The sequence below is a fragment of the Crinia signifera genome, chromosome 8, assembly GCF_055691185.1.
Source record: "Crinia signifera chromosome 8, ASM5569118v1, whole genome shotgun sequence".
NCBI classification, from domain to species: Eukaryota; Metazoa; Chordata; class Amphibia; order Anura; family Myobatrachidae; genus Crinia; species Crinia signifera.
Window position 1 is genome coordinate 43895033 of NC_139224.1, and position 12855 is coordinate 43907887.

Below are 12855 nucleotides of genomic sequence, written 5' to 3' on the forward strand. Positions count from 1 at the left end.
GAAAATTAGCCCCTTTTTCTAAACACATATATATGTAAAGATATTTTAAAAAATATCTTTTTATATAAATAAAAATGCGTGGCTTTAAATAGTTTGACAGGCCTGTGGACGTTTATCTAATCTATATAATAAAGAATAAATACTAGATAATAAAAACAGATACTGAAAAGTGGATCTTTCCTAAAGAATATATCTGACCTCCAAAAATACATATTGTAGATGTCGGAGATAATTTAATACTCATTGTAATACAGTCCACAATAAATAAACATTCCGAAATTGTGAGCACTTGACCTAATAATGGATCTGATGAGAACACACATGTTGGCGGTTGTCCGATTATAGCTGCAGATGATTGAGCGGTCTGCGGATAGGAAGGGACTGCTTAATCATCTGCAGCTATTATGGATCAGACAGTAACCACCGCCAACGTGTGTGTTCTCATCAGATCCTTTATTCGGTAAAGTGCTATTTTGTTTATGTGAAAGTGATATGTATTTTGTTTAATATGTGGCGTGAAGTCCATATTGTTCTATAAACATTGAAGTTTTGATTATACCCAATTGTGATTTGAATACTTACAGGTCAGCCTTCAAAGTATCAATCAATTTATAAGGCAGTTAGTTATTAATTGGTTCTATCTTGGGGTTTACCATTGGGGTAATGAGTGTCCCTCTCATCAGAGGGTGAAAGTTCCCCCTTTTTGAGATGTCAAAATAGAAACGTAATACCTTGGGTGCCATTTCCATGGCCTAATACCATTCAGCAGGTGTGAGTGTTCAGGGAGGAATATCATCTTTCATAAAATGTGCTGACACAGTCATTAGCGGAACAAAGTGCCCATTGCTTTCTGTATCTGTGATTCTGCTCTCTATAGAGACACGCTAACATTTTGCCCACTCCTCTAGTCTCAAACCAGCTGTGCAGATCTGTTCTAGCATTCTCTGTGAGCGTTCCTCTTTGTGCATTATCCTCCATCAGTTGGCTATGTGTGTCGGATGTTAGCGAGTCTGTACTTCCTCTACAACAGGCATGTCAAAATTGTGACCCTCCATCTGCTGTGAAACTACACATCCCAGCATGCTTTGCCGTAGTTTTAGCATTCCCTATTTGCAAAACTGTGGCAAGGCATGATGGGGCTTGTAGTTTCCCAACAGCTGGAGGACCCTAGTTTGGACATGCTTGAGCTAAAACTTTCGGTACTCTTTACCTAGAACGGCGCCCGCGATTGGCATCGCGGGCGTAGGGGGTAAAAAATCGCGGGCACATAAAAAACGGGTGCGACGCGATGCCCGCGATTTTCCCATAGGGATCAATGTTAAAACTGTGATTGGACGCGATTTTACTGTTAAATGCCTCAATGCCCGCGATTTGGCCATAGGAAACAATGTTAAATGGGCCACAGAGCCCTAATAGTGCCCTTGAACTGTGAAATGGCCCCCACAATTGTTAACGCCACCCCACGATCAACATCAACCCGAAGCGTGGCGAGCGCAGCGGTACGCGTCCTCCGACCTTTTCATACCACCACTATCCACGTCGGCGTGGAGTTGAGAATAGAATAGTGTGGCGAGCGCAGCGAGCCACCATGCCCGAAGCGTGGCGAGCGCACGCGGATACCTTCACAGGTAAACGCGTCCCTTCGCGGGCTTCACAGGTGTCCGCGTCGCCATGGACACCTGGGAAGCCCGCGAGGGGACGCGTATAACTGTGAAGGTATACGCGTCCCCTCGCGGGGCTCGGTGGCTCGCTGCGCTCGCCACACTATTCTATTCTCAACTCCACGCCGACGTGGATAGTGGGGGTATGAAAAGGCCGGAGGACGCGTACCGCCGCCCCTCGCGGGCTCGCTGCGCTCGCCACGCTTCGGGTTGACATTGATCGTGGGGTGGCGTTAACAATTGTGGGGGCCATTTCAGACTTAACGGTGACTATTTGGGCTCTGTGGCCCATTTAACATTGTTTCCTATGTAAAAATCGCGGGCATTGAGGCATTGAACACTAAAATCGCGTCCAATCTCACTTTTAACATTGATCCCTATGGGAAATCGCGGCCATCGCGGGCATCGCATCGCACCCGTTTTTTAGTGCATTCGATGGTCGCGATGGGCGCCGTTCTAGGTAAAAAATACCCAACTTTCTTTTTATTACTGATCTCTGGATTCTGTACCTTTCTCTCTTAGTTTATTATAAAGTATTATTTTTATGACCATATTGCCCCCGGAAGATTCCATACTCCTATCTACACAAGAGAGGGTTCCTCCAGCTTGTAACTTGTAGGCGATATGTAGTAACGTCAGGCTTTTTACCTTCATTCTCTGCTTTGTGGATTCGATATTTGCTGATCTATCTATACTTAGAGAGCAATAGTCTAGAGGTGCCCACACGCTAGAACGATTTTTTTTGCCGATTTCCGATAAAACGGCCAAAATAGCATCCAATGTTTACCGATAATCGGTTGAAATCGGCCGATATTGGTTCGATGCGCGCTCCCATGGATCTTTTGCTAAATCTTCTGCTCTTACGTGCTGCACGAAAGATCAGAAGATTTAACAAAAGATCCATAGGAACGCACACGGGATCTTAAGAAAAATCTTTGGTAAAGATGTGCGCTTGCCTTAAATCTTTTTTGTCCAGGACAGACAAAAGATTTTAAGGCTAATTTATGCGCACATCTTAAGATCGCAAATCTTTCTAGTGTGTGGACACCTTAAGATACTGCCAGGTATTGTATGTATTTTCATACATACTGTCATGCTTTTTTTTAAGAGTTAGTTGCAAAAAAAACCATTAATACATAAACATTTCACCTTTAACCAAACGCCACCAATCTGATGAGTATATCCAAACACATGATTGAATTCCATCATCCGTTTTAGTAACGTAAATCATTACATTTCCAACCCTACCCCCACCCTGCCTTTGATTTTATTTAGTGTGGCGAGCAAGGTAATCCGCGTCCCCTAGTGGGGCTCGCCACACCTCCATGCGTAGTGGATAGTGGGGTTATGAACAGTTAAAAAATCGCATCGAATCGGCCGATATTGCATCCGATATATCGCTGCCGTGAAACTAAACAAGGACCAAACAAACTTTTTAAGTTCGTTCCCAAACTAACTTTTTTGGTTAGTAAAATAGTTGCTAATTAACTCTCTCCACCAAGCATATTCAACTATACTCCTCCATCCCCATCCATTCCCACTCCATCGCCAGGCACACTCCTAACATCCAACAATACAGAGACCTTTCCAGACATGCCGCAATCTCTCTTTACTCCCCCCAACCACCATTACTCCCCACCACCTGGCTCTGTACCCACTTCATAGGCAATAACCATGTCTGTGCGGAACATGGGGGTAGAAGGTACGCGGATGATGGATGACAATATATAAATTCAGTCTCTGGGATCAACACCATATGGTCGACATGTTCATTAGGTTTGTTGTTCCAGATTTATGTTCTCCTCTATGTACAATCCATGTGACTATCTATTGGGAATAGTAACCTGTGAGCAGTTACTACTGATATGGGGTCAGATAAAAGGGAAGCTACTACATCTGGAACACAATTTATTATAAGTGTTGGCCTTTTATACTTGTCGACGGAACGCATGTCTACCATATGGTGTTGACCTAATGACGGTCTTAGACATTGTCATTCTATTAATTCACACCTGACCCCGAATTTCCCCCTTCCATTAATTCTGTCCAGCCTGGCACTTAGTGCAGCATTATCACCTATAGCTGGAATATAATGGATGCTTTATGGTAAGATTTACTGCAGTCTCGTTTATCAGTTCTAAATTAAATCGCTCAGTACAGTAAATACTTATCAATGGGAATTCATTGCATTTCTGTAGCTTTCAGTTATAATATACCTGTCCTTAACGTCCAGTGCTATATCTATTGTGGAAGGAGACAGAATGGTTAATGAAGGTGGACACTTCCCTGGCAGAGATGCGACACCTGTTTATCTGTGTGTGACGGCATTTGGTCTATGTGCGCAGCACAGGGGCCTTGGCCAATGCATAGTAGCACTACATATACAGATTCAGACTCTGTCGCACACAGATATATGATTTCACATCGATCGGTGCAGTCTCTGAGGTATTGTTGCATCCTTAAATGATTAGGAGACACATTTGTGCAAAAATGACGCTCGGCATGCATGGAGTCACAGGGTACCAGGTGCACAGAGAATGGATGTTTGGTGCGACTGCAGCAATAGTGTATAATGTGTGTTCATCTCCGCATCCTCTCATATACTGTATTTTGTGACTGCATTAATCTGCACAAAATGCCAAATATTCTGTTCCCCTGGTGAACGTAGGGATTGGCTTTATCCCTGTCTGTCACTGGGCATAAGGAACTGTGTGTGTTAGATGCTGTGATCCCCAGATTACATATTGTCTGAAGGTAATAGTGTATATCCGGCAGTCATTACATTTGTGGAGACGTTTTATTAGATTAGAGATGTACAGAAGTTTATTACTGACCATTTGCCATATTCCTTTTATTCGGTTCCCTATATAAGCGAGCATTATGCTGAAGGCCTGTAGAATGCTGCAAAGCTTACAGCTCACACGATTAACATGTTTACGGGGCTTGATCAGAAGTAATCTTAGGAACCCTGTCACACACTGATTAGTGCTGTGGTGAGAGCAGAGCTCAGACGATTGCTGGGCACTAGAGGCTGCAGTGCTGCTGCCACACTCCCGGATGTGGCTGGGTTCAGGGCTCAGACATTTGTATGTGGGCAGATGGTTTGGCAGAGGAACCTGTGACCATAATCTGCACACATGGTGTTAACCTGAGAGAAACCCGATCCTGTTTAGGGTCCGGTTACATCCTACCCCTTCTACCTTCCCCAGCTTTATATGTAACCTTGTATTGCTTTTTACTTTCCATCTCTGCCGTTGTATACTTAGCATCATATGAAGCATATGTTTAATCCTACACTTAAATGTATGTAGGGATTCAGTATGAAATCCCGGCGGTCGGGATCCCGGCGTTCAAAATCCCGACCGCCGAAATCCCGACAAGGGGGGGACGTGGATCGCCCCCCCTTGCGGGCTCGCCACGCAGCGGGCCCGGTGCCTCGCTACGCTCGGCACACTAATTTATCCTCCCTCCGGGGGTGTCGTGGACACCCCCGGAGGGAGAAACGGTCGGGATTTCGGCGGTCGGGATTCCGGCGTCGGGATTCTGAACGCCAGGATTTAAACTGCATCCCGTATGTAGTTATCCACAGACGAACAGTCTGTTCTGCGTGAGGCTAGCGTGCTGTATGTTCCAGAATCATTGTAGCAATAATTCTTGGACAGTAGCCCCATCTCCCTGATTTCTGAACCCCATATATTGTGGTTGCCCAGTGTGAGAATGAATATATCCAGTTCAGTAGAACCTTGGGCAACGATGTTTGAAGTTTTATATTTCTATTGCTAAAATTGTATGACAGGTTGGTGACCGGTATCTGGGGTTATATGTGGCTTCCTCAGTTATCTTCTCTTCACTTACCTGCACACACAGCAGGAGTGCGCAGATCTGTGATCTGCTCCAAAAATTGAAAATCCTCTGTGATTTATTGATTTGACACACTTGCCAAAAAATAGGCTGCGGTGTGCCAGTAAGGGGGGGGGGGGGGATATTCACTTGATGTCTAAACTGCAGTCTTGCCAAAATACCGCGGTTTTCGACATGAATAGGTTGGAAGGGATTCCGACCTATTCAGTGCTGGCTGTTTTTTTTCAGCATGTCGGAATGTTACAACCTGCCGGAAACCAGGTATATTGACCGCGGCCTCCCGTACCCTCCCATCGCCTCTCACCCGGAGCCGCCTTCTGTCGTTGCGCTTACGTGGTCCCCACGCCAGCCGGGTGATCATCAAACAGTGGCCAAATCCAAATAATGGATGCTGATCCATTCCGTCAAAAGAATTTTGGAATGGATCCGGCATAAATTGAATATACCCCTGAGTCTGTATACAGAGTAGAATAGAATTTGTATTACGGAAAAACAATCTGCTTCTACGTTGTAACACTTCGCATACATACTCAGACACATAGGTGCCGATTCTGTGGGTGCTCAAGGGCCCGAGCACCCACGGAAATTGATGAGCACCCACGGGCCCGAGTCCCGCTGCTGGGCCACCATATTAACTTGCTAATTTGCGGCTGCAGCACCCACATTGCCGGACCCGTCACCTGGGAAACAGTATGCTGCAGAGTACCTGCACTGTGGGGGCATTAATGTACCTGCACTGTGGGGGCATTTATGTACCTGCACTGTGGGGGCATTTATGTACCTTCACTGTGGGGGCATTTATGTACCTTCACTGTGGGGGCATTTATGTACCTTCACTGTGGGGGCATTTATGTATGTGGAACTCTTTTGCTGTATATTTGAATATTGGAGACAACTGTGCTCCGTAATATAAATTGGTATTATTGTGTGGCCACACCCCTTCCCCATGAAGCCACTCCTCTATTTTTGGCTTGCGCATCCACCAGCAAAAAACATAAATCGGCACCTATGCTCAGACACACACAGATATACAAGTGTAATCTGTCTTAATTAGATAGGTTTTACTTGTCAGTCTCCTGTTGCTTTCTATACTCATTGAGTTGGGACAACAACGCACTTTCGGCAGAGAAAATGACTGATGTTAGCATGGGCTGATGGGACCTGGCATTCTGGCAGAGGGGTTTGATACTGCAGCAATGATGCAGGAGGCAGAGGCGTAACTCTGGGAGGCAATGGAGTCATCTGCCTCCGGGCTCCTGCTCCCAAGGGGGCACCTCTCCTCCCATGCGAGTTTGAATCAGTTAATTAGAAGCCATCAATATCGCTTCTATGGCTGTCTTACACTCCTAATATCGTTATTATTATCATCATTTTGGTGTCACACCCTGTATTAGAACCCATGACCTGTCTTAATAGAGACAGACACCTTACTGATTGAGCTATTTGAGGGGCACCAATATTTATCTTGCCTCTGAGCAACCGGGACAAACTTATGCCACTGGTAGGAGGACACATCTCTACCTTTCCTGCTGAGAGGAGTTGCTCATTCATGTCTCTCTCCATGGGCCTTATTCAGACCTGAGCTCAGTACAAATTTGTTTGGAAAATGGGCAAAACCATGTGCACTGCAGGTGGGGCAGATGTAACCTGTATAGAGAGAGTTAAATTTGGGTGTTGTGTGCTGAAACTGAAATCTAATTTGCAGTGTAAAAATAATGCAGCCAGTATTTACCCTGCACAGAAACAAAATAATTCACAAAAATGTAACTCTCTTTATACATGTTACATCTGCCCCACCTGCAGTGCACATGGTTTTGCACATTATCCAAACAAATTTGTACTGAGCTCAGATCTGAATAAGGCCCCATGTGTGAGATTTGCATTGTTTCTGGCTATAATGTAATGTAGTGTACTGTGTAACACGTCGTCACCCGCCATGTACACAAGTACAGCGTGTAATATGGAAACAGAACCTGCAGCTGCTGCGGTGAGTCAGCTTCATGACTGTACTTTCTGCTAGAACACGCTGCTCCTATTTATTGACACTTTGTAACTTGTGTTCTTGACGGTATAAATGATCATAAGCTAAAGTTCTCCCTCCTGTTATCATTCCGTGATGAATCTGTATCGTTACCATATATATAATAATCAAATCTAATTCTTAGGATATGATGTGATTGCAGATGGTAGCAAACTAAGGCCTGGTACACACCAGAAAGATCCTGATTGTTAGTAGATTGTTAGCAGATTGTGTGATGGTCGCACGATCTGTTGGAGCACACGATCTGCTAACGATCTGCATCCAATCTGATCCCAATCCGATCCGAGTCTGTATCCAGTTGAATGGATCTTTTAAAGATCCTACCAGCAGCAGGTAGGATCTGTAAAACGACCAAACGACAGCGGGGACGCGCATCGGATTGGAATTGGATCGGAATTGGATCTAAACATGCCCAATCTACATACAATCTGCATCCAATCGGTCGGAATTGGATCCAGATTGATGAAATTGAGCCCTAATCGTTCTGCTGTGTACCCCCCCTAATGCTGCTTTCAGACTGCATAACTGCCTTTGACCCTGTATTTGAAAACGTTTCTCCAAAAATGGGTCTGCCAGGTGAAAACCCCTTTCACACCGCATCTCTTAAACGGTATATTACCGTTTACCGTTTAAGTGCCGTTTTTGGACACTGGCAGACCCATTTTTGGAAACTTTCCAAATACCGGGAAAATCACAAAGTAGAGACCATCCCTCAAGAATCCTTCAAAACTGGACTCAAGACTTTGCTGTTTACTCAAGCATTTCCATTGTTCCCTATTATTCCCTAGTATTGTTTATGAAAAGCTTTTCTGTTCCTGTACTGTATTACATTCATTCTATCTGTTAAGCGCCTTGAGTCCTATTGGAGAAAGAGCGCTATATAAATACGATTATTATTAGGAAAATACAGTTTCATTATGAGAGCAAATGAAGCCTCCTTTTATGCTTCCTCTCCACCATCCTCTTTCCGATGGAGATCCCTGATGTTCTAGCTGTGGATGGACGATGTCTGTACTTATTCCCATAAAGTGACTTGTGGAAGTCCGATCATTCCATCAGTGCGTCTGCCAGTGACAGCTCAGGTCTATTTCTGTCCCTGCTAATTCCCCCTGGTGTCCACTTTCATGGACTATGATTCATCAAGATCTCTCCTGCGTGCCAGTAACCAACAGCGACACCTGCGGTCACACTGACTGAGATAGAGAGCAGCATATGTGACTTCAGATAGGTGGCACTTCTTGGACAGGTTCGCACAGGGTGAGTGAAGAAATATTTGTAAGTCACCTCTGAGGGAATCCCTAGAGAGTCCCATCCTGCCAGCTTGGCTGCCACGTGTCTCTCCAGCAATCAGGAAGCATTGGTTACTCAGTAGTGTGGGCCCATGCAGTCTGTCCCCACATTACCCTGTGTTAGTACCTGCACCCAGCAATCAGGAAGCATCGGTTACTCAGTAGTGTGGGCCCATGCAGTCTGTCCCCACATTACCCTGTGTTAGTACCTGCACCCAGCAATCAGGAAGCATCGGTTACTCAGTAGTGTGGGCCCATGCAGTCTGTCCCCACATTACCCTGTGTTAGTACCTGCACCCAGCAATCAGAAAGCATCGGTTACTCAGTAGTGTGGGCCCATGCAGTCTGTCCCCACATTACCCTGTGTTAGTACCTGCACCCAGCAATCAGAAAGCATCGGTTACTCAGTAGTGTGGGCCCATGCAGTCTGTCCCCTATATTACCCTGTGTTAGTACCTGCACCCAGCAATCAGGAAGCATCGGTTACTCAGTAGTGTGGGCCCATGCAGTCTGTCCCCATATTACCCTGTGTTAGTACCTGCACCCAGCAATCAGAAAGCATTGGTTACTCAGTAGTGTGGGCCCATGCAGTCTGTCCCCTATATTACCCTGTGTTAGTACCTGCACCCAGCAATCAGGAAGCATCGGTTACTCAGTAGTGTGGGCCCATGCAGTCTGTCCCCACATTACCCTGTGTTAGTACCTGCACCCAGCAATCAGAAAGCATCGGTTACTCAGTAGTGTGGGCCCATGCAGTCTGTCCCCACATTACCCTGTGTTAGTACCTGCACCCAGCAATCAGGAAGCATCGGTTACTCAGTAGTGTGGGCCCATGCAGTCTGTCCCCACATTACCCTGTGTTAGTACCTGCACCCAGCTATCAGGAAGCATCGGTTACTCAGTAGTGTGGGCCCATGCAGTCTGTCCCCACATTACCCTGTGTTAGTACCTGCACCCAGCAATCAGGAAGCATCGGTTACTCAGTAGTGTGGGCCCATGCAGTCTGTCCCCACATTACCCTGTGTTAGTACCTGCACCCAGCAATCAGAAAGCATCGGTTACTCAGTAGTGTGGGCCCATGCAGTCTGTCCCCACATTACCCTGTGTTAGTACCTGCACCCAGCTATCAGGAAGCATCGGTTACTCAGTAGTGTGGGCCCATGCAGTCTGTCCCCACATTACCCTGTGTTAGTACCTGCACCCAGCAATCAGGAAGCATCGGTTACTCAGTAGTGTGGGCCCATGCAGTCTGTCCCCACATTACCCTGTGTTAGTACCTGCACCTAGCAATCAGGAAGCATTGGTTACTCAGTAGTGTGGGCCCATGCAGTCTGTCCCCACATTACCCTGTGTTAGTACCTGCACCCAGCAATCAGGAAGCATCGGTTACTCAGTAGTGTGGGCCCATGCAGTCTGTCCCCTCATTACCCTGTGTTAGTACCTGCACCCAGCAATCAGGAAGCATTGGTTACTCAGTAGTGTGGGCCCATGCAGTCTGTCCCCACATTACCCTGTGTTAGTACCTGCACCCAGCAATCAGGAAGCATCGGTTACTCAGTAGTGTGGGCCCATGCAGTCTGTCCCCATATTACCCTGTGTTAGTACCTGCACCCAGCAATCAGGAAGCATCGGTTACTCAGTAGTGTGGGCCCATGCAGTCTGTCCCCACATTACCCTGTGTTAGTACCTGCACCCAGCAATCAGGAAGCATCGGTTACTCAGTAGTGTGGGCCCTTGCAGTCTGTCCCCACATTACCCTGTGTTAGTACCTGCACCCAGCAATCAGAAAGCATCGGTTACTCAGTAGTGTGGGCCCATGCAGTCTGTCCCCTATATTACCCTGTGTTAGTACCTGCACCCAGCAATCAGAAAGCATCGGTTACTCAGTAGAGTGGGCCCATGCAGTCTGTCCCCACATTACCCTGTGTTAGTACCTGCACCCAGCAATCAGGAAGCATTGGTTACTCAGTAGTGTGGGCCCATGCAGTCTGTCCCCTATATTACCCTGTGTTAGTACCTGCACCCAGCAATCAGGAAGCATCGGTTACTCAGTAGTGTGGGCCCATGCAGTCTGTCCCCACATTACCCTGTGTTAGTACCTGCACCCAGCAATCAGGAAGCATTGGTTACTCAGTAGTGTGGGCCCATGCAGTCTGTCCCCTATATTACCCTGTGTTAGTACCTGCACCCAGCAATCAGGAAGCATTGGTTACTCAGTAGTGTGGGCCCATGCAGTCTGTCCCCTATATTACCCTGTGTTAGTACCTGCAGTGGTTACCTGCTAGCGAAGTCCGGCTAAAACCATGCTACACTACAGGTGGGGCAGATGTGACAGGTGCATATAGTTACATTTGGGGGGAGTTATTTTGTTTCTGTGAAGAGTAAATACTGCCTGCTTTATTCTTACACTGCAATTTTAGATTCAGTTTGAACACACCCCACCCAAATCTAACTATCTCTGCACATGTTACATCTGCCCCACCTGCAGTGCAGCATGGTTTTGTCCATACGTAAAAATTGCAGCCTTGCTACCAGGTCTGAATTAGGTGTTTTAAGTTCTGCAACATTTGATCCCAGTGTGGTTCTATATTAGTGCAAGCTGCCTGTTAGAATGTAGTCCAACTGTATATAAGCCCAGAGTGGCCACTATTAATGTCAGCATAGTGGTCAACGCCATGCTCCACATCCCCGCAGCTTCTCACTGTGTTGTATATGTATGAAGCAGTGATAAGGGAAGAGAAGTGATAAAGTGCCTGGTACTTTATCACTGACCAATCCGCTCCTGACTGTTAAGTTACAGGCTGAGTTTAAAGAGGGACAGTTAGTAGCTGATTGGCCAGTGATAAAGTACCAAGCACATTATCACTTCTCCTCCTTTATCACTGCTTCATACATACCCCTGTGTGAGTTAGGATGCCTTACAATTTGTTGCCCACTGAAAAGGTGTCTGCACCCTCCATCCTCCCTGACACAAACCTCTCCCTTCATCGCAAGTCTCCTGCTGGGGTAAGAGTCCAGCTGATACTAGCCTGCGGCTCCAGCATTCCACGCAGCGAGAAGCTAGGGGGAGGTTGAGCATAGCCCCTTATGATTTGACTTATAAAACCTACTGAATGCAGTGTCTGATATCTGAAGATCTAAGTATTTTCACTGCAGATGTGTAATGGTTAGCAATACTGCCTCACAGCACTGAGGTCATGTGTTCCATTACTACCATGACCCTAACTGTGCGGAGTTTGTATATTCTCCCTGTGCTTCGTGGGTTTCCTCCCCCAGTCCAAAAATATACTGGTAGGCTAATTGGCTTCCAACAAAATGAACCCTAGAATGTCTGTGTGCATGTGGTAGTGAATATAGAGTGTGAGCTCTAGCAGGGACTGCTGTGACTGTACAAATATTCTCTGTAAAGCGCTGCGGAATATGTGTGCGCTATATAAGAAACTGGTAATTAATAAATGTTAGTGCATATGTCTTCTAGAAAGATCTTGTAGATTTGATGAGCAATCAGTCTTTGTAATGACAAACAGTCATCTGCCCACAAGAAGAGCGAATGGTGTCCTGGTTTCCATTGTATCAGAACCCTTGTTATCCATTGTGAAGAGAAAAAAGGTTTTGTCATTGTACAGAACACATCTAGGAAAATCCAAAGTAGGGCGTATTTTTTGCTTGGCTTTTTTGTTTTACTCATTTGATCATCTTTTGAGCAGAAGTTCATTTTATGACCATTAATGGAACTGTATATCATTCACACACTGCAAAGTTGGCTGCCAAATTCTTTTTGTATGAAGTGGGAATAAGTGCTCGGCGTTAGTTCCAAAGTCTGGCTGCAAGATAACGCAGTCCGTTCTTGTGTTATATTCAGATTATCTGTAAATGGCCGATTCTGCTCATCTGCCAGTAATTGTAGTATATGTTTATACATTTCTATACTTCTATGTATTGGTTGCTGAGCTTTGTGTGTAACAAAGTGTATGTGTGTCCAGCCTTCGAGTGCCCAGTGCAA

At 45.9% G+C, this 12855-nt stretch overlaps 1 protein-coding gene across 4 annotated transcripts in view; it reads left to right on the plus strand.

The window, feature by feature from the left end:
• The window catches only part of SLMAP (sarcolemma associated protein), a 114283-nt gene that overhangs the window by 68061 nt on the left and 33367 nt on the right, over window positions 1-12855 (plus strand). The gene's annotated exons all lie outside the window — the stretch shown is intronic.